Below are 22,261 nucleotides of genomic sequence, written 5' to 3' on the forward strand. Positions count from 1 at the left end.
CCAGCACACAATTAGACCAGCACCCCCAAAATGGCGTTTTATTATCTACTGAAGAAGGACAGTTATCCTGAAACACGTCTCTAGATATGCACAGGAATGGCAGGACCAATAAAAGTGAAAACTGAAGTACATGTTTTCATGCACTGCATTTACCACGATGAACTGGTGTGAACTGAATGGTGGGATGTTAGGCAGTGTGCTTCCACCTCTTTTTATTTCAAAAAGCTTCCTGGGGCTAACGAGCTCTGGGTGATGTGCCTGCGCTCAATAAGTGGTGAAGAGACCAGAGAAGACTTTGAAAAGCATTTCCGACACCCCCAAAATGCCTTGTTACTCTCTAGTGCAGAAGTAAAGTCATCCTGAAACACGTTTCTTGAGATACACAGCAATAGCTGCACCAACAAGGGCGAAAACGAAAGATTGTCACTGACGTGTTATCATGCACTGCATTTACCATAATGCATTGGGGAGAACTGAGTTCTGGAATGTGAGGAGTGCGCTCCCTTCCTCCTTTGTAGAAAACGCTCCCTTGAGCTAATGAGCTGACGAGCTCTGGTTGATGCACCTGAGTTCAGTAAGTGGTAAAGAGACCTGAGAGGACTTTCAGCAGCATTTTCAGCACCCCCAAAATGGCTCGTTACTCCCTTCTGAAGAAGGACAGTTATCCTGAAAAACTTGTCTAGAGATACAGAGCATGGCTACACCAACAAGGATGAAAACAATAGACTGTCACTGAAGTTAGTGTTATGATGCACTGCATTTACCATAATGCATTGGAGCAAAATGAGTGTTGGGATGTGAGGCAGTGTGCTCCTTCCTCCTATATTAAAGTGTGGGTGAGCACAATTGTTTTTACTGGTAACTCCCTACCATAAGATTAAAAACAGGAGGGCAGAGCAATGGACATTGCTTCTATTTTCCATCAACATAATTCAGCACAAGAATATTGCCCCTATAAGGTCAGACTCCTTCCTTAGGGCTAGAGATCTCTGTATTTCCCATCAAATATTATGCAACAGTCCATGCTTTGAAGGGCATGAACCCAGGCCCCCTGATATACCTCTGTAAACAATTTGTTGTCCAGAGATCGACAGAATTATGGATACGTTATGAAACAGATGAGAAAACACACTTAATCCAGCTTCCTCTTCTGTACATGAAACTTGACATAGAGATGCCCAGAGTTATTATCAAGGCTCATTTTCTTACGGGTGATGACACTATGAGCAAAATTGGAACAAAGCTGGGAGCTTTAACTGCTAAACCTGTGAAGTTTCTAAAAGGTTTTGCTGAGACAGATGAAGAATGTGACTTTAAAGACGTATAAAAATACCTTGTGTGTGTGTAAAATGAGTTTGGCTGTCACACATTTGACGATCTTTGGTACAGTGGGTTCAAGAGATCAGTCCCATTAAGTGACCTTCCACCGACGTCACATTCTGTGCGTGGACACATTAAAAGAGCATTCTACCTGATCAGAAGATGTGCAAATGTTTACGACAATGAATATGTAGAGAAAGATCAGTGTGAATTTGGTTTGGCTAAAACCTATGAAAATTAGAAAGCAGCTACCCACAGAACTTACACGTACTTGATACAAAAAGATGTCCCTGTCGATTTGCTCTTCTCAAATGTTCAACATTCTGCAAATGTACCACAAACGATTGCCGATACAAGCATATAAAGTGAACTATGAAAATGTATCTAAAACAGAAGTGATAAACATTATTTTGTTTCATATTCAGATCATAAACAATTTTTGGTGTATACATAAAATGATTAAAAAACAATATTATTTGTTTCTTTTCTATGTATGTCTCGTCTTCCCCTATGATAGACACCATTTTAAAAAACAGCAGATGAGTCTCTATAAAAGAACTTGACCCCCAAAAGCTGTTTTGACACCAAAATGAAGTATATAGGTCTCATGGTTCCCGAAATATTACATCATTAGTGCAACACAACCGCCAGTTTTAAAAATGCCATCCAGAAAAATTCGACCCAGATCATCAATGCCTACCCAGGCTAAATTACTTCTCTAATGATACGAAAACACAAGTCAAAAATGAACATCTCTGGAGATCAGGTTTTTTATGGAGGCATATCAAGGGGCCAGGACTATAGTCTGTGTTTCTTCCTAACATGGGACAACAGCAGTTGTCTTAGACTGGCCAAACAGTTATGCAGAAGGCTAGAAAGGAAATGGAGGTTGAATTACTGCAACAGTACAAAAAACTCCTGACCAAAACTAAATCCAATTTATTTATATATATGATCAACTCTGCTCTCAATACTCCTAAGGTGTTATTCTCAACTGTGGTCAAGCTTAGCAACCCTTCGCCAGCCAGTAACCTGAACGTAGATGCCTCTTTTTGCAACAACCTAGCCACATTTTTTAAAACCAAGGTAGAAGTGATTGTTAACTCCTTAACCACAAGTGCTGACTCTGGGGATCTATGTACATCTGACAAGTCTCAGGCCGCTGGGTTTAACAACCCTAAAGGGGGAAATCTATTCTAAAGCCAGACGTGGTGACACCTTCCCAACCTAACAACCCAAGTTTTCTGGCTTTCTCCCCCCTTACGATAGACCAAGTTACCAATCTGTTCAGGCAAATTAAGTCAGAATCACGGTTCGACCCATGCCTGCCTAGAGTTCTCCAATTGGCATCAAACATAGTTCCTGGCTATCTTTTAGGGATTTTTAATAAAATGCTTTCATCAGGTTTCCTTCCCCATAAACTGAAAAGACGCGTCAATTCTCCCTCTTTTAAAAAAAAGCTAATTTGGACACTGATAGGCCAATATCTCGACTCCCTTTCTGGCCAAACTGATAGAGAAAGCCATAAACACCGAGCTCTCTCTTTACATCCAGGAACACGATCTACTGGTCTCTTCCCAGTTTGGCTTCAGAGGCCAACATAGCACTGAGACAGCTTTGATCACAGCCGCAGAATATGTCAGAGCAACCTTAGACAAATGAGGGAACACTGCCCTAATTTTACTTGATCTTTTGTCAGTGTTCGATACTGTCAACCATCAACTCCTGATCAACCGGTTGATCGAGGTACTGCGCTTAGTCTCCTCAGTTCTTTCATCTCTGACAGAACGCAGTACGTGGAATTTAACGGCCACAGATCTACTTCTTTCACCGTTCCCTGTGGTGTTCCACGGGGGTCTTCACTGAGTACCACTCTTTTTAATCTGTATGATACACCTCTGGCCTTACTGATCAAAGGCCTTGGCTTTTCGGTTGTCTCCTATGCTGACAACACCCAGATTGTGGTGTCAGTCACAGAGAACGCTGACAACACAGCTAACTGTTTCCACAAGTGTATGCTGCAGATAGGGAAACGGATGTCTACCAACTGCTTGAAACTGAACTCCGATAAATGGAAGTGCTACTGTTTAGGAAAGAATCCATCATTTTGGGGCCCTAGTTGGTGGCCTCAGGAAATGGGTCTACTCCCTACTCCAGTGCCAAAGGTGACAAATCTGGGAATTCAGTTTGATGAAAAACTTTCCTTTGTGGGACATGCCAAGGCTATCACCTCATCTTGTTTTTTCATCTATGAATCTCTCAGGAAGATCTTCCCTTGTATCCCTCTGGACCTGAGGAAAGCGGTGGTCACCACTCTAGTCTTTGCTAAAATAGACTATTGCAACAGGCTCTTCCTGACGGCCCGCAAGTAAGCCTTAGACAAACTAAAATTGGGCCAGAACGCGGCTGCCAGACTGCTGTTAGGGATTCCAAAACGTCAGTCAGTATCCAAGTCTCTTCCATCACTTCACTGGCTCCCGGTTAAGAAAGGGGTTATGTTCATATCCTTGTGTTTAGCCTTTAAAGCCCTCCACTCCGAGGGACCAGTCTTTATTAGGCAACTCTTCCATCACTATATCCCGGCCAGAAATCTAAGATCGGCCTCCCAGGCTAATCTGGTTGTCCCCAAGTTTAGGAGGGCTACCTGGGGAGGAAAGAGTTTTGCAGTCACGACTGCTAAACTCCGGAACACTATGCCACTTACCCTCAAAACCTCAAACAATCTGCTCACCTTTTGCAAAGCACTAAAATCCTGGCTTTTTAATAATTAGTTCAAATACGTTCCTTCATTGCTTGGTAGCTGGGAAGACCGATGCCTTCGACAGGTTCAAGAAGCCCATTGGGCAGTGGCCGAACACAAATCCCGACAATGAAGGCGGTGTCTGCCCAGGCACCACCATAGAGATTAAGATGTCCCTTTTTGACTGCCTTTCCTTGGCGTCCCCACCACCATGAAAAGGCAGACAGAAACGGACATTGGAGACCATTAGTACCCTGTAGGCCACTGCTAAGTGGCCAGGGGGGCACATGTGGTGCGCCCCAAACATCCATGCATTGTGTGCTAGGCATCACAAAGTGCCTGAATGTTTGAAAAGTGCCTGTTTGTTCTGTGGCTTGTAATGCAGCCCTTTTCCCATGTCGCAGAACAAACTACAGCACAAAAAGGCACATTCGGACCGCCATGCCGGTGGTCCATCCTAATTCGGCAGGTGGGACTGCTGACTCATTGTCGGACAGACACTTGCCCATGGCGATGGCAGTCAGATTGTTCTCCGACCGCCCTCGTAAAGAGAGCCACCTTGGATCACTAGCTTTAAGGACAAAATTTCATGATTAGAGTTGCTGAGGTTTCTGTAGTACATGCATTTCCTATGGCACAGACCAAGAATGAAAGGTAGGATGTGAACCCACAGAATCTCCCAGATAGGGCCGCAATGCAGAACTTCGGACCTTCCTCCCTAATGCTTGTTCCTCTACCCCCATCTAAAACGGTATCAGAGCTCAAAATATTGAGTTGGAATATTGCTATAACTCGATCTAAGATATTCCTTCCCAACTGGCAAAACGTCATTAAGACATACAATATTATAATACTAAAGGAAAACTGGAAAATTAACCCTATTGATTTTGATGAATATATGTGTTTCAGCGCCCCAGTGCTGCCCTCTTGTTCAAGACGGGCCTCAGGGGGGCTTTTTATTTGGTTCAGTTTGTCCATTGGAGGCTCCAAAGAGATGGTGAATGTAATTTGAACCGATTTTCAAGCAGTTTGGTATATAGGAGCTTTGACCATACTGTTTATAACTTTTTATAATAATGATTTTACATACGCCCTGAACTTCAAATTTCCAGGTTTATTTTCATTTATTGCTGCACAGGTAGAGAGGAAATCACAACGGGGCCAGCAACTTTATCTTTGTCTAGGGGGTGATTTTAATGCTAGAACCATTGTTGGTTTGATCACGACTGTTCATTTGCAAACTGCTAGCTAAGAAGGGCTTTAAATGCTGAGCCCCGGGACCGTGCTTTAGTGTCTCTTTTGCGGAAGGCATATAAAGCGGTCACACATAAAACAAGGACTGAAGTTATTACTCAGCAGTGGACTACGCTGACTGTTACTGCTAATACACGGGATAGTAAAACTTTCTGGAATTCAGTGTCCACCATGTGTTCCCTTGATTGTGTAGCAACAACAGTTGGATGTCATATAAATGGGGAGGAGTAGGTATCACATTTTAAAGAAATGTATACAGATGAGGATTTGACTCCCTTAAGGTTATGACAAGAGGCAGAACTGCCTCACTTTGTCTTTGCAGTGCAAGAAAATAGAGATTGCTATCAGAGAAAGTGCAGGTGGGAAGGCTTCAGGACCAGATGGTGTCCCCATTGATACCATCAATGTAATATCAATTTGTGGGCCCCGTATTGGCAAAAGTAGGCTTCGATAGAGGCTGCCGGATCCCGTAAAATTTTTTAAGTGGCTGGTATCTGAGAATATAAGGTAGTGATGGATCGCTTATCCTAAGACATTAACGGCAAATTATTAGTCCTTTCTTTTGTGGTCATTTGCAGTGAAATTAAATCCTATCTGTTAGCACCTGCTATATCAGACATTTAGAACCATTGCTGGTTTGATCACGAGTGCTCACTCGCGTACCGCTAGCTAAGATGGGCTTTAAATGCTGAGCCCCAGGAAGGTGCTTTGGTGCCTATTTTTCAGAAGGCATATAAAGCAGTCTGATATGATGATACTGAGCAGTTGGTTGGAGTAAAAGCAGGTTTATTCCAGATGAATACATCCATCCAAGAAAGGGGCACTCGAGCAACTGCTAATAATCGGAATGCAGAGCTCCAGTGACCTCATAGCACATTCTAAACCCAAGAAATTCCAAGCCAGAGACTTGCTCATTACCACACATATCCCTTTTTATAAAACAAAGAATGATGCAAAGTTAACAACAAAATAACAATAAAGATAAAATGAAGCAAGTTATCTTTTAGACAAATTCAACAGTTACAAAACACTGTACCCATTCCCTCTCCCAAAAAACAAAAAAAGATAAAAGGAAGAAAAAGAAAGTGAGAAGAAAAGAAAAAAAGAAAGGAAGAAAAAGAAGAAAAATTGAAGGAGAAAATACTAAGTTAATCAACTTAAAACAAAGTTGTTCCATTTCTTTGGCAGCACTCTTTATGATGGTTTGTGTTAACAAATTGTTTTTTGCATATCTCTCAATTTTGTTAGCAAAGAAAAAGACTGTGGATAACATTTCTCAGTATTACTAGACATGATATTGTGAGGAACCAAAGCTACACGAGAAACACCCCATCAATTCCCGTCAGAGAGTTTCACACAGTTCTTCCCTAGCTCACAAATTTGAACAGGATCTTTGAATTTGGATAAACCTTTGCCTACAAGTATTGGATTTTTCGCACTACCCAATCACCTATTTTTAGTCTACATTATTTCCTTACACCAGGATTGGCTTTAACAGTTCTCTCTAAATTGACAAGATTTGAGTTAAACTCAGCCGACTTCCACCATTCATCTAAACTCCCAACCGTCTGTGAAATTTTTGTGGTCCAAAAATGACAAAGTTCAGTAGTAGGTTCTCTACCCCTCATCAACTCGAAGGGAGATTTCCCAGTTACAGAATGTGGTGTGGTGCGGTGAGACCAAACTAGATCTTTAATGGACCTGTAACACATGAATTGCTTTTGATGGAAGATTGAATACATTCCACAAGTACTTTGTTGAAGCGTTCAACTTTCCCATTACTTTGGGGATGATAAAGAGGTGTCTTCAAGTGTTGTATGGCACAATGTTTTAAGAATGAAGACATCTCAATTAAAGTAAACTGAACTCCATTGTCAGTAAGAATCTCACCAAGCAGACCTTCTCTTGAAAATACCCTTTGGAAACACTCAATAGCTTTTTTGGTAGTAAGTTCAAAAATTGCTTCAACTTCAACCCGTCTAGAAAGATGATCAACCATAACAATGAAGTATCTGATGTGGTTAGGGAGAATTTGATGGGGACCCAAGAAGTCTACAACAATGCGCTGCCAAGGTCTTTTTGGGCACAAACTGGCAGACTCAACTTGGGCTTCAGTTATTAAAACCTTGTCGCTAAGTTTGCATTTAACGCAATTGGAAACAAATTACTCAACCTCAAAGTCAATGCGAGGCCACCAAAATCTCTCTCTAATTTTTCTCTTGGTCAGGGTGGAACCAAAATGACCACTATGTGCTAAACTGATTAAATGTTCACGAAAACAAGAGGGTGCTACTAGCTTGTCTTCACGTACTAAAATGTCATCTTCTAAAGACAACTCATTTAAAACTTTCCAAAACATCTGAAGTTCATGTTGCAGTAGGGTTTCTTTGGGCCAACCAGATTTTACACAAGCAAAGACTTGGCTGAGAATGCAGTCAGATACAATAGCAGAAATCAAATCTTTCTCACAAAAAGTAGCATCCCCTATAGAGGTAATAAAGCACTCCTTAATTTCTGTTTCCCACTCAAGCTTTTCAGGTTTATCAATGGGAAGCCTGGAAAGACAGTCTGCATGGGAATTTTTCCCACCAGGAATATAGTCAATGGAGAATGTAAATTCTTAAAGTTTTGCTGCTAACCTTGAAATTCTGGCCGTGGTGCATTTGATCTTTTAGCCAGAAAGTGTGTTTACCAAAGGACAGTGATCAGTCTTGAGTATAAAAGGCCTGCCCCATACATATACTTTACATTCTTCAACGCTCCAAACACAAGCTGGAAGTTCTTTTTCGATTACTGAATACTTGCGTTCAGCAGGTCTAAGTGTCCTAGAAGCAAGGCCTATGATAAATTTGCACCCATTATCAACTTGGGTAAGTACAGCTCCAAGACCATATTCACAGGCATCAACAGTTACAACGGTGGTTCTACCTTCGAGAAAAGGCTGTAGAGCAGGAACATTCACAATTCTTTCATTGATAATTTTGAAAAATTGTTCACAAGAATCTGACCATAGAAATTCAGTATTTTTTTAAAAGAAGTCTAAAACATTCTGTCAGGTTGGCAAAGTTCTTTAGAAGTTTAGCGTAAAATTCACACATGCTTAAGAAAGAAAGCAACTGTTCTTTATTTTTAGGAGCAGGTGCATCTTTGTTACTCTTTACAAGGCAAGGCTTGGGCTTAACACCTTGATCGAAAAAAGGTGACCCAAATACTCAATCTCCTTGGTCTTGAAAATGCACTTGTTTTTCCTCAAGGTAGCACCTCTGGATTCAAGTATGTTAAAAACCTTTGTTATTAAAACATCATGTTCAGATTCACTTTTAGTGAAAAGTAAAATATCGTCTTGAAAAACAGCTACCTGTGAAATACCAAGGAACATTTCGGACATTAATCTTTGAAAGACTGCAGCCACTGAGGCTATACCAAAGGGCATTATGCAGAACTGGAAGGTGCTTTCTGGTATGACAAAGGCAGAAAGATGGCGGGAGCCTTTGTCTAATTCTACCTGGTGGTAAACTGATCTAAGATACAGTTTGGTGAACCAGTTAGACAGACCAATTTTCGTGATAAGGTCTTCTATCCTGGGTAAGGGGAAATTGTCTACCGAGATGGCCTCATTGATACTTCTCAAGTCCACACACATCCTTAGTTCACCTGTCTTCTTCTTGGCTAAAACTATGGGAGATAGCCATAGGGTGCCCTCCACTTTTTTAATAATACCTTGCACGCACATATCAGATAGCATATCAGATCATTCTTTCCTGACACTAAATGGAATATTGCGTAACTTGTGTTTGACAGGTACTACATCTCTTTTAACTTTCACAGAATATGCAAAATTTGAAAATTTTCCCCAAACTATCTTGAAAAGCTTTTGGAAATTTATTTTCCCAGTCGTTATCAACATTGGTAATACATTTAGGTGCCGATTCCGATCCGGTAAAAAAAATTTCCCGTACGAATCGTATCTGTATTTTTTTACGTACGAATCGTACAAGTCCCGTACAAACGGGCAAGTACGATTCGTACGTGGAAAATACATACGAATGACATCGGGAAAAGACAACGACACGTCCCCGGACAGTTTTACGTACGATTCGTAAAACTGAAGTCCGAGCGCACAAGTACGATCCGTACCGTCCGTCCGAATATACAAACGCAGGTAATACGCTCCATCCGAATATACACCCACATGTAAAACGTCCTGTACGGAGCAAACTGTGTACCACCCCTACCCCGGGCACACCTGGGCGAGGGGTACGAGTCGTACGGCCCCCCCCAGCCTCCCACCCCTCCCACGTACATCCGCACCATACCCCAGCACCCCCCATGTCCGTGCCGTACCCCAGCACCCCCCCATGTCCGCGCCGTACCCCCACCCCCCGTATGTACGGTGCGTACCCCCGTATGTACGGTGCGTACCCCCCGTATATACGGTGCATACCCCCACCCCCCGTATGTACGGTGCGTACCCCCACCCCCCGTATGTACGGTGCGTACCCCCACCACCCCGTATGTACGGTGCGTACCCCCTGTATGTACTGTACGTATGGTGCGTACCCCCCATATGTACGGTGCGTACCCCCACCCCCGTTTGTACGGTGCGTACCCCCACCCCCCGTATGTACGGTGCGTACCCCCAGCGCTACGCGCTGGGGGTACGCACTGTACATACGGGGGGTGGGGGTACACACCGTACATACGGGGGTGGGGGTACGCACCGTACATACAGGGGTACGCACCGTACATACGGGGTGGTGGGGGTACGGCGCGGACATGGGGGGGTGGGGGTACGCACCGTACATACGGGGGTGGGGGTACGGCGCGGACATGGGGGTGTGGGGGTACGCACCGTACATACAGGGTGTACGCACCGTACATACGGGGTGGTGGGGGTACGCACCATACATACGGGGGGTGGGGGTATGGCGCAGACATGGGGGAGGTGCTGGGGTACGGTGCGGACGTGTAGGGATGGGGGTACGGTGCATACCGGGCCCCTTTTTCGCCATGCTTCGTGGCGTACTTAGCTTTTCCGGCACTTTTTGGGTCCCGTAAAAATATTGCCGTGCGAAGTGCTGTGGGTACGAATCGTACTTGCTGGTCCGTAAAACGCTGCCTGACTCCGTCCGGACGTCGCGTATGCGCCGTCCAGAATCAGATTTGTATGTATTTTTTTGCCGGTTGGTGTTTTTTACGACTCGTACGGAAATGGTATTTCTGTGCGAATCGTACTTGCGAGTTTGTAAGGTGTTTTTCCCGGGTACGAGTCGGACGGAAAAAACGCTCCATACGACCATTTGTACCCGGGTTTTACCGGATCGGAATCGGCACCTTAATGTTATGCTTGTTGTGAGCAGAAGTATCAATACTTGTTACATTATGCTTTTCAATGGTAATGGGATTACTTGAACCAGGTCTAATAGTTAAATTAAACTCAGCCTGATGAATAAGACCTAAACATTAATACCTTTACGTGCTACGTAAACTTTTCCATTGATGGAAGAATGTAGTAACTTGATGGATGACCAAAAATAACCAATGAGATCGACTTTACTACCCTCAAAAGCCACTGTCATGACATCCAGAGGTAGTAAAGATTGTGTACCCCAAAACTGTGCATACTTAGTATGATCTATAATAGTAATACGAGCTCCAGTGTCTACTAGAAGCTTAATGGGAATACCATTGATCCAAACTTCAATTTCTTGATGAGCGACTGAGGAAGTTTTCTCTTGTTTGACACATTTCACACCTAATGCTAACTCTTTAAGTAAGACATCACTGTTGCTGTCATCAACATCATGCTCTTCACTCACTACGCAGCGAACAAGGTTGTTAAACCTACCCCCCCTGCATGTTTTTGAGAAATGGCCCATTTTCCCACATTTCTTGCATTGTTGTCCATGTGCAGGACAATATTTGAAGGTGGAAACATGATGAGGTGATCCACATCTGAAACAAATGATCTTGCGAGTTTGAAAAGACAGTTGTGGATTTTGAGTTGTGGGTTTAAAAACACTTTTGTTCTTTTTGTTATCAATTTTATCAGTATTGGAAATGGGTTTGTTGATAACAGCACTAGAGATGGTCGTTTTGTAAGTGATTCCTTTAACAATTTCACGTCTTGACATGAACCCTCAATATTCTTAGCTATATAGATAGCTTTATCTAAGGACGGATTTTTACAGTTGAGAAGACATTCTTGGATTTTTTGGGAATTAAATCTAACTGCAGGCTGGTCTCTTATTAGCTGTGAAGTAAACTCTTCAAATTCTCAGGTCGCAGCTAATACCTTCAGAGCAGTAACATATGAATCGATCCTCTCTGAGGGCTTTTGTACTCTCGTAAAAAATTTGAATCTATGAACAACAAGGTTTTTTGACTAGGTAAAATATTTGTTACGTTGAGCACTGGCAAGGTCATATTCATCAAAATCAGACTCATCTATATCAGGATAATCAGGTAAGTGGTCAAAAAAATGTGTCCTTCAACTCCTAAATGATAATGATAATACATTAAGCTTTTTTTTCTATCCGGTTTGAATTTTGTAGCATCAATGGCTACTAAAAATGCATTAAAAGAACGAATCCAAAGTTTCCATTCCAGGAGAGGTTCACCTGGTTCTTGCAAGAAAGGTGCCAGTGGTGAAATACTCTGCATGGATTTGGTGTATATTGAGCAAATCATAGAAAAAGATTAATCTGCTTAAAGCGTGCAGATCACTGAAGAATTTTCACCAAATTCTAGTGTGCAAATTCCGTGTAATATGAATCTGCTCAAATCCCATCCTCGTCGCCAGATATGTAATGATGATACCGAGCAGTTGGTTGGAGTAAAAGCAGGTAAATTCCAGATGAATACATCCATCCAAGAAAGGGGCCCTCGAGCAACTGCTAACAATTGGAATGCAGAGCTCCAGTGACCTCATAGCACATTCTAAACCCAAGACATTCCAAGCCGGAGGCTTGCTCATTACCACACAGTCACACACATAAAAGAAGGACTGAAGTTATAGGAGAGCAAAGTGCAATCTCTCATTCCCAAACAACGTATTTATTAGTGCAAACGAATGCAGGCTGTCATTGATCACAGAACATGTCCAGTTGAGGCATGAGTCACATGTAGATTACAGACAGATGTCTGGTGCAAGTGATTTAAGGCACGGAGATTTATGAGTGAATGAATATGCAAGTTCTGATTATCATTCTCGCTTGGGTGATATGCGCCGATATGTCCTAAGCGCCCTGTTGGGGTCACTCAGAGCCCTGATGTGTTTGTGGATTCTTTCCATGTACTGAGTTGTAGCAGTTACCTAGTAGGCCGTTGCTACTTGGAGCAGGCCAGCCACAGCCTCCGTAGCAATGGTCTAGGCCGGCACGCAGGTCCCAACCTCTTCAAAAAGGTGTGGAATGCACAAACACTGGACAATCCGAGCCGTGATGCTGCACCTGTTCAAAATGTTAGGGCTGTTACTGGTGGCACAGACTGAAGTGCATAGATCCCTTTCCAGTACAGTGGGCTGACTTCTCAACCCCCTCCAGGCTGTCTTTGCTCATCGAAAGGAGCCCAGAGCCATGGTGGGGCAGCAGCCCCAGCCCCGCCAACCTGCCCAATGCCAGGGGTGTTATAAAAACCACCTATGGGCACCAGAGATCTTTCTCTATGGGGCTGTCGTTACAGCCACATTTCCTCCCCCGCGTCTTCAATGATTTTCGCGTTTCTCCCTGGCACGCATGCCTGCTTAGGTCATAAGAGCTTGGGCGTGTTTGTCTGTGTTTGAAGGCCCGGATCAGAAGGTTCTATGATTGTTTGATGGCCTCCCTACCAAGAACACGTTTGCCTCACGGCATACTTCCAGGTATTTTATGTTATAGGACCTCTTCAAAAGCTGTATTTGTTTTGTATCTCTTTGCCACGCCTCACTACATTTTAATAGCCTTCCCCCTAAATATTTGTTTAACTGCTGGATTCTTGAGAACCGTGCGATGGTTCACTGTGTGGGAGGGATTTCTTTCTTTTAAAAAGTTTGTATTTGTTAATTGTGTGGATTTCAATCTGAGAGCTGTTCTACGACTTTATAGAGCTGATGGTGAACGTTAAAACGATAACCTTACTTGGATTACGTGATGACAACTCAAGTTTCGGCAGAATATTAGGATAGAGTGAAAGGGAGTCTCCGAAGGGCATGAGTAACTCGAAATTCCCAGAATGCATGTAGGCACCAACCATCTATATATTCAATAACACTGCAGTCTGTGCTCGTAAACGTTTGCGCTGGCTGGCTCACCCTTTATGTTAGTGCCACTGAGTTGGCCAACTTGGCCTATGTTAGTCCTTGTTGTTTACACTTTTAGGCAACTACAAGACAACGAAACAAGCAATGTTCAATATGTCAGCATTGGTGTTCGTTATTGTTATTATTCTGTGTTGGCTATTATTATTTTATTTTTTTGCAGATTTATATAGCGGCAGCGCGAACTCCGCCCGAATATATTGGAGCGCTTTACATGGGCACCAGTTACCTTACACAAGAACACATTCGTGTTTTTTGGTAGACACGGGGAATTTAAGCAATTTGGCCAAAATCACAGGATGGTGAGCCGACGCCGAGGTTCGAACCTGGTTTCCCAGTTCCACAGTCAGCTGCTTTAGTGTGAGGCCACATAAACGGGGTTAATAGGCCTACGAATCTATTTTCCTCCAGCGAAACACTGCGGGGCTTATTTACAAGCACTTTGGGCCGCCGGAACGTCACATTACTTATATTAAAGTGACGCACCGGCGACGCAAGTGGCATGTAAATGAGCGTCTTCTGTTCCATTTGTTATAAGGCAGAAATTAGCATCAAAACCATTTAGGGATGAAAGAGAAGGTATAGGTTACCCCGGAGCGCCCTCCAGTGGAGACACGCGCGCACCGCCTCCGGACAGCTATAACTCACTCCTGACTCACGGATTGCGCTGGGAGATATAAATACCCCGAGCATCTCCCAGGTACGAGAAGTCCTCTGCACCGACTGAAGAGAGGGAGAACAGCCGCCCCTGCTGAGACAGCAGGTGAGGTTCCGGCCGGCACTCGGGGGATTCATGCGGTGGGTAGAGGAGGCTTCTCAGGGCTCACTACCCGTGCCAACCTGTGCCACAGTGACACATTCCATTGCTCGTTACATTTCTGTACAGCTTTATAGTGGGTTTATGCACTCGCAGCCGAGCTGTCTAAAGCCATTTGTGTAAACCTGTGTGACAAGCACCGATGTCTGGATTCACGAGAGAAATGTATTCACATAAGTATACCTTGTATTAATCCGTGCTTTTAGTGTGTGATATGACATTTTACATGAGATAATCCTTTGCTGGAGTAGGGGTGGGGGAGGGGGCTTTCAAGGCCTGGTTCTTCTTGAAATTCTGAGGACGCTCGCGTGTGATGACCTCTCACCCTCTGGAAACTGCGCCATATGTAGCCCACCCGAGTGTTGGAGAATGGGCCTTACCAGACAAAGACGAGGATCGCATGAACCCTAAGCGTTGTAGTGTGTCCATGGAGAAAGGTATAGGAAAACATGAGAGCAGTGCTGGCTATCCCCCATGCAGAGCTGCACTGAGCGTACAGACGCCCCGGCACTGGTGAAACGCGGACCCACCCACGGGAAAAAGAGGCAGCCACAGGGCCTCCCAGGAGCGCGCCTGGAACCTGTCACTGCTGCAACTTTCCGGCAGTACTCCTCGAAAGGTTTGCGAAATGAAACTGAGGCTTTCATCCTTCTGAGGTTGGACTTTAGTGGAAAAAGCTTTCGACTTGGTGAACTGGTACACTTTGGGGCAGATTTACAAGCCCCTTGCGCCACTTTTGCGTCATTTTTAACATGGGAAAAGTGACGCAAAAGTGGCGCAAGGGGCTTGTAAACCTGCCCCTTTGTTTTTTGCCCTCGGTAGATTCGGTATTCCCCCTCAGGTTTTTTCACTGCTTCGAAATCAGGGGGCACAGGCTCAGGTGGTAATAAATGCAAAACGGGCTGGTACAGTAAAAATAAATCGGGGGACAAGACAAGGAAGTCCCCTTTCTCTTTACCTTTTTTATAGAACCATTAGCCATTAGAGTGCGAGACAATGCAGATATTAATGCTCCAATTTTGGGTAAGGCCAAATTAAAGCTACTCGCGGACGACATTATTTTATATCTGAAGCCTAATAGCCAGAATTTGAAATTGGCGATGAGGTAATTTAGCAAATTCGAGTTATTTGGGGGCTATAAAATAAATCTAAATAAAACAGAAGTTCTTGTTTTGAATACTGATATAAATTTTCTCCCAGCTAACCTCAAGTTGCAAGCTGCAAAGCCTGACCCTATAAGATATTTGGGGATTTATGTTACTAACCAATACCAACAGATATATAATCTGAATTATGTAAGAATGCAAGGTAAAATTAAGAGATTGTTAGAGCAGTGGCTTTAATTCCCTGTGACTCTGGTGGGATGAGTATCTCTTATTAAGATGTCCATACTTCCGCTACTCACTTTTCTTTTTATTAACATACCTATTAAAATGACTATGGACTTTTTTAAAGAGTTGGAAACTATGGTCAGACAGTTTGGGAGAAAAGGTACCAAGGGTCAAACTTCCATCACTACAATTAACCATTGAACAGGGAGGGCTGGCTTTTACTGCACATACAAAATTATTACGATACAGCTTTTTTAGACTTACTAGCATGTTTATTGGTTAGTAATGGGTTAAAAGACAATTTCTTTGTGGATAAAATGGTGCAGGAAGCCGGTTCTCAGATCCCAAAATTTTTAAAAACCTCCAAACTTTAAAAAAAAACAAGATATAAGAAGTTGAAGGACTACTCCACCAGACAGACTTCAATCTGTTTTTTAAGGGGACGGACTCCTCCGGGTTTCATTACTTAAAACGGAGGGAATGCAAGAACCTTGACCTTCGAATTCAATCATGGCATTTGAAAAATTGGGAGGGTTGTGGGCTAGGAGAGCTAAGATATTTTTTAATCCAGAATAGGGTAATTTCGTGGCAGGAGGTGTTGTTGAGGAGTGGAGATCAGAGGACCCCAGCTTTTTTTGAGTATTTATAACTTGTCCATTTTCTAAAAAAACAGAATTTTTCTTTTGATACCCTGAATAAACTTGTGACAGCCCTTTTAGGGGCAAAGTTAAGTGGAGTAGGGAATTGGTATTGTTTGCTACGTAATCCGGGCCAACTCCTATTGATAGAGAACCATTTGGAAAGGGTGACCCGTGAAACGCAATGTACCTTTTCTAATAATGAATGGGAAGTTATTTGTTGGCGTGGGAGTAAGGCTCTGAGAGCAGCCAATTTTAAAAGAATGGCCTTTTTATCCCTATGGCTGGCATACGTTTCTCCGAAAGCACTCAATAAAAGGTACCCGGAAGTTGAAAATAGATGCTTTTGATGCCAGGCGGATGGGGAAGGAGGCTGGCTACATATCATTTTTACATGTCCTAGATTGGGGCCTTTTTGGGGGGTAGATTTTCTCGACTCTAAATAGGGCATTCAAAAAGAGGATATTGTCCGAGGTCGAGGTGGCCCTGTTTGGAATTTGCAAAGATAGGACGAATTTGAGGAAAGCTGAAGACATTTTTCTTTTTATTGCCTCCTTGGTAGCCCGCTCCTTAATTCTCCAGAATTGGAGGTCTAGGGAAGTTCCTACTTACAACAAATGGTTGAATAAAATGAAACGGACGCAGGTTTTTGAAGAAGCCTACGCGATCCGTGTGGGAGCCTTCAAGAAGTTTAATATAAACTGGAAGTTTTTAAGTAATTTGGAAAACCAGACAGATGAGTAGCACTAGCCTGAAAACGGAGTCTAGTTGTTGTACTATTATTTTTAAATGTTTGGCAGAATAAGGAATATCTTCTTAATAGTTTGGAGGCAATTTTCCGGATTATCCTAGCACTTTAGCATAGCAGTTTTGCAGTTTTGCACTTGCATTTTAGTACTGTGGCACTTTATAATTTTTCCATTACTTAGCTGCACTTTTTCTCTTCAGCTTCCAAAACAGCTAGGTAGCTATATATGATAGCTTTGTTTAAAGCGGTTTCTCTGCTTTTAGCAGTCATTGGTTGTAGTTCGGAAAGATGAAGGAATTGATTTTAGTTAATTTTTAACCCATTTTTGATTCCTGTTAATGCTTGATCATATGTTATTTCAATGTTCTCGATGCTCTGCTCAACAAAAATAAAAAAAAGAGGTTGAACCTTAGTGTGACTTCGCCGTGTATCGAGGAACATTGCCCACTTGGTGCACTGCACATTCACAAGACTGTAGCAGCAGGGGGTTCACTAATTGTAATTTGTGTATTCCGTGTGTGCGGTAGCATATAGAGTGACCTTGCTCGAAGCTGTGGTGGATAATGATGTCATATTTTAACGAAGATGCTGGCCGGTTCCAGACTAATACCCAATGCATGGAGCGGCCAAGAGCACACCGTTTGTGTGCTTGATGCTATGCCCTCGAATTCGAGGGTGTGCCCTGACATGGGTCCTTTGCTCACTGTGCCACTGGAACCAAGCACCACCCAAATCCTGATCCCTAATCAATGTGAAACCGGCCCTGGGTTGCTTGTGTTCCCGTTCAAGGAGGACCTGGCCTGGCAGTTTGGGCTGGACTGTTCTTACCCACCATTTTCAGTATTCATATAGGGTCACGTGACACACCAGCACATCCTTCAGAACAAAATATTTATATGCTGTACACTGGTATTTATAACAATGAATAATGTCTATTGCATGTTGCTGGACATGCTAAATGTACGGGTAGGAGCAGCAGCAATTTAAAATGTCATGCCAAGATCAACAGTCATTCTCACGCAGGACACACACATGTAAAAGCAAACCAAAGTTCAGGTATGGTAGTGATAACAAAAAAAACATTAGATATAGGATAGGAAGAAAAAGGCTTGAGCGAAAAATGGAATGGGGGCAGAGGGGTGTTGGGAGTCCACAAAATAAGAATGTGAAAACGTAATTAAAATAGTGCTTGGGTCCAGGGAGTGGATTTTTAAACAGAAACAACAGAAAGGAAAGAACTCCAAAATGAAAGTTTAACAGTAAATTCCATAACCAGAAATTAAATGCCCCAATGCAACATTTTGATCGAAAGATGACATTCCAATTTAAAATAAACCCCAAATGACCCGGAGATGGCGCTGTCCTGGTTGTCCTGCATTGAGGGAATACATGCCTAGCTATCCTCGTCAGGGTCGGATGGGATGGCGGACATCACCTTTTCCTGCCCAGGCATATATGGCGGGAGAGCACAACCTAAAATCTTATGAATGAAATTAGCATAGGGACAGAGAGGTCGGTGAAGTGGGTGCACTGATAAAGACAACAGGTGGAGAGAAACGAGGGGCCTGGAAGAAGATATAGAGACAGGGTAGGAGGAAAGGAGGCAGGTGAGTGGGCTCCCTCTGTTGGTACCAACCAGGCAGGGCAGAAACCCCCTTTTTTATTGCCTGCAGGATGTACATTCTGCCCAGTACATGACTCAACAACTCCTTGATTAGCTCCAGATGATAATGGCTTTGGAGGGGGTCTGGGGAAACAAGAGGGTGTTTTGAATTGAAGATTTGAGTCCCACTCCGGAGTCCTCTAAGCCCGAGTCATTGAAGGTGTCCCTACGTGTCCCATGACACCATCCTCATTTCTTCCCTAATGTAGGTTCAATTGGGGGATGGGCAATCAGTCCTGCCACTGACAAGTCTTTAAGGAATTCCCTCTGGTCTGCTCTACCGGTTTGAGCCCCCATCGAGACATGTCAGTTTGTGTATCAAATTATTTTATTATACTATAGTCTAGGTATATTTAGAAAACAGGTTATGAATTTCATGAGCATATTAGCAAGTGCAAACACATTTGGGGCTATTCACATAGGTAAGTTACACTCGTGGGTAATTTATATGTGTAAGTTTACTCTTAAACATTTGAGTAATTTCACTCCTTTTGGCTATTGACCATTTCTGATTGTAATGTAACTCAAAAGTGTAGACTTACATGACTTCATCCCCTGAAACAGGTGGTGGAACTGAATTTATCCAGGGCATCAGCCCAACCGCCGGATTACAATACCGGCGGTTGGAGCGATTATGTTGGTTGGGAAGACTGCTGTCTCCGAGAGGCTCAAGGAACCAGTCGGGGTAGTGGTCGACCACAAATCCCTTTAATGGAGGCGGTGCCTGCACAGGCACCTCCATAGTGATGAGGATGCCCCTTTCCGACTGCCTTTTCATGGCAGTTCCACCACCATGAAAAGGCAGATGGAAACGGACATTGGAGACCTTTAAGCATGGCCCCGTACCCTGTAGGCCACTGCTAAGTGGGCAGGAGGGCACATAGTGCACCCCAAATGTCCATGCATCGTGTGCCATGCACCATATGGTGTCTGGCACACGGTGCCTGAATGTTTGAAAAGTGCCTGTTTGTCCTGTGGCTTGTGCTGCAGCCCTTTTCCCGGGTCGTAGAATAAGCTACAGTACAAAAAAGGCACATTCCGACTGCCATGCTGGTGGTCCTATCCTAATTGGAGAGGTGGGACTGCCGACTCATTGTCAGATGGACATCTGCCAACGGCGATGACCGAGGGATGGTTGTCCGACCGCCATTGTAATGAGAGTCAGCTTGGATCCCCAGCTTTATGGACAAAATTCCATAATTAGACTTGCTGAGGTTTCTGTAGTACATACATTTCCTATGGCACAGACCGAGAATGAAGGGTAGGATGCGAGCCCACAGATTCTCCCGGATAGGGCTGCAATGCAGAACTTCGGACCTTCCTCCCCAATCCTTGTTCCTATACCCCCATCTAAAATGGTATCAGTGCTAAAAATATTGAGTTGGAATATTGCTGGAACTCGATCGAAGATATTCCTTCCCAACTGGCAAAACTTCATTGAGACATACAATATTATATTACTACAGGAAACCTGGAAAATGAACCCTATTGATTTTGATGGTTTTATGTGTTTCCGCGTCCCAGTGCTGACATCTCGTTCAGGATGATTCAGTTTGTCAATTGGTGGCTCCGCATAAATGGAGAATGTAATTTGAACCAATTTTCAAGCAGTTTGGTATAGAGGGGTCTTGACTATATTGTTTATAACTTTTTATAATAATGATTTTACACACGACCGAAACTTAAAATTTCCAGGTTTATTTTCATTTATTGCCGCACAGGTAGAGAAGAAATCACAACGGGACCCAGCAACTTTATCTTTGCCTAGGGGGTGATTTTAATGCTAGAACCATCGCTGGTTTGATCACGACTTTTCACTCGTGACCTGCTAGCTAAGAAGGGCTTTAAATGCTGAGCCCCGGGACCGTGCTTTAGTGTCTATTTTGAGGAAGGCATATAAAGAAGTCACACATAAAAGAAGGACTGAAGTTATTACTCAACAGTGGACCATGCTGGCTGTTACTGCTAATACACGGGATAGTAAAACTTTCTGGAATTCAGTGTTCACCATGCGCTCCCTTGATTGTAGAGGAATGACAGTTGGATGTAATATAAATGGGGAGGAGTGGGCATCATATTTAAAAAAAATGTATACAGACAGGGATTTGACTCCCTTAAGGTTAGGCAGAACCGCCTCACTTAGTCTTTTCAGTGCAGGATGTAGAGATCGCTATCAGAGAAAGCACAGGTGGGAAGGCTCCAGGACCGGATGGTGTCCCCATGGATATCATCAAATGTAATAAAAAAAAATTGGGCCCCGTACTGGCAAATGTGTATAATAATTTAAACTACTCCTCGATCCTTCTTCCTGGACTTCTTTGACTATTGTCTCAATTTTTTAAAAAGGTAAAATGGTGGAACCTAGATGTTTCCGCCCTATTTCTTTGATTAGACAGTATCAGACCACAGGAGGTAGCCCGTAAACCACAGCGAGACTGGGGCAGTAAACTATATCAAACTACAATGTCTCAATGTGGGTATCATTAGCGGAACAAATAAAGTAAGCAAAAAAGAATTGCTAAGGATTGAATCAGCGTAGGGAGAGACACAGGGAGACGTATACATGTAGGGGTTACTTTGTATTTAGAATCGATTAAAACATGTTGGACATATTGACTGACTGACTGACTGACTGAGATATTTGTTAAGCGCACTTATGCCGAGGCGTCTTGGCGCTGAGCTGGAAAGGGGTACGAGGAGAAAATCTATGGTTTGGTAAAGAGCCAGGTTTTCGCGGCCTTTCTAAACTGAAACTTACTTGTTGTTAGCCGAAGTTCTGTAGGTAATCTGTTCCATAGGCTTGCTGCCTGGAAAGAGAAAGCCTTGCCTCCCCAACGGGCCCTTTTGAATTTAGAAATGCCAACCAGGCCCTTACTCATGGATCTGAGTGTACGACTAGGAACGTACCGAGGAAATAACGTTTCCACGTCATCTGCACCTCCTCCATATACTGCTTTGTGCACTAGGCATAGGATCTTAAATTGAATACGATTGCGCACAGGAAGCCAATGAAGCCTCTTCATGCTTGCTGAGGTGGGATGATGTTTTGGGAGGTCCAGCAGTACTCTTACAGCTGCGTTCTGCAGAGATTGGAGTTTTGAGAGTTGTCGCTCACCAATCCCAGAGTATAGTGCATTACAGTAATCTATACGAGATAGGACCAGAGCTCCTACTACAGTTTTCCTTAGGGACGGAGGGATAAAAGGCAGAATTTTACGAAGAATTTTAATCATCAGGAAACAGGCAGAGGTGACCTGGTTGACTTGGTGGGTCAATGAGAGATCTTTGTCCACCATGAAGCCTAGGTTCTTCACTTTGTGTGCAGGAACAGGGCAAGCGCCCGCCTCTGGAGGCCACCAGAGGTCATTCCAGATGGATGGTTTTTGACCGAATTCCAACACCTCCGTCTTTTCGGTGTTAAGCTTAAGAAAGTTTGAACTCATCCATCTCATTA

At 43.4% G+C, this 22,261-nt stretch overlaps 1 protein-coding gene across 2 annotated transcripts in view; it reads left to right on the plus strand.

Annotated features, from left to right (window-relative positions):
- The first annotated feature begins 14,253 nt into the window (after positions 1-14,253).
- The window catches only part of LOC146822031 (clusterin-like), a 416,491-nt gene continuing 408,483 nt past the window's right edge, over positions 14,254-22,261 (plus strand). Inside the window, exon 1 of one of the 2 annotated variants that reach the window (XM_085609414.1) lies at positions 14,254-14,373. The gene's annotated coding sequence lies outside the window, so the exon portion shown is untranslated. Of the gene's footprint in view, positions 14,409-22,261 lie in introns of both variants that reach the window. The other variant, XM_085609415.1, reaches the window with a different exon arrangement.

This window comes from Triturus cristatus, chromosome 6 (assembly GCF_964204655.1).
Source record: "Triturus cristatus chromosome 6, aTriCri1.1, whole genome shotgun sequence".
In the NCBI taxonomy this organism is placed as follows: Eukaryota; Metazoa; Chordata; class Amphibia; order Caudata; family Salamandridae; genus Triturus; species Triturus cristatus.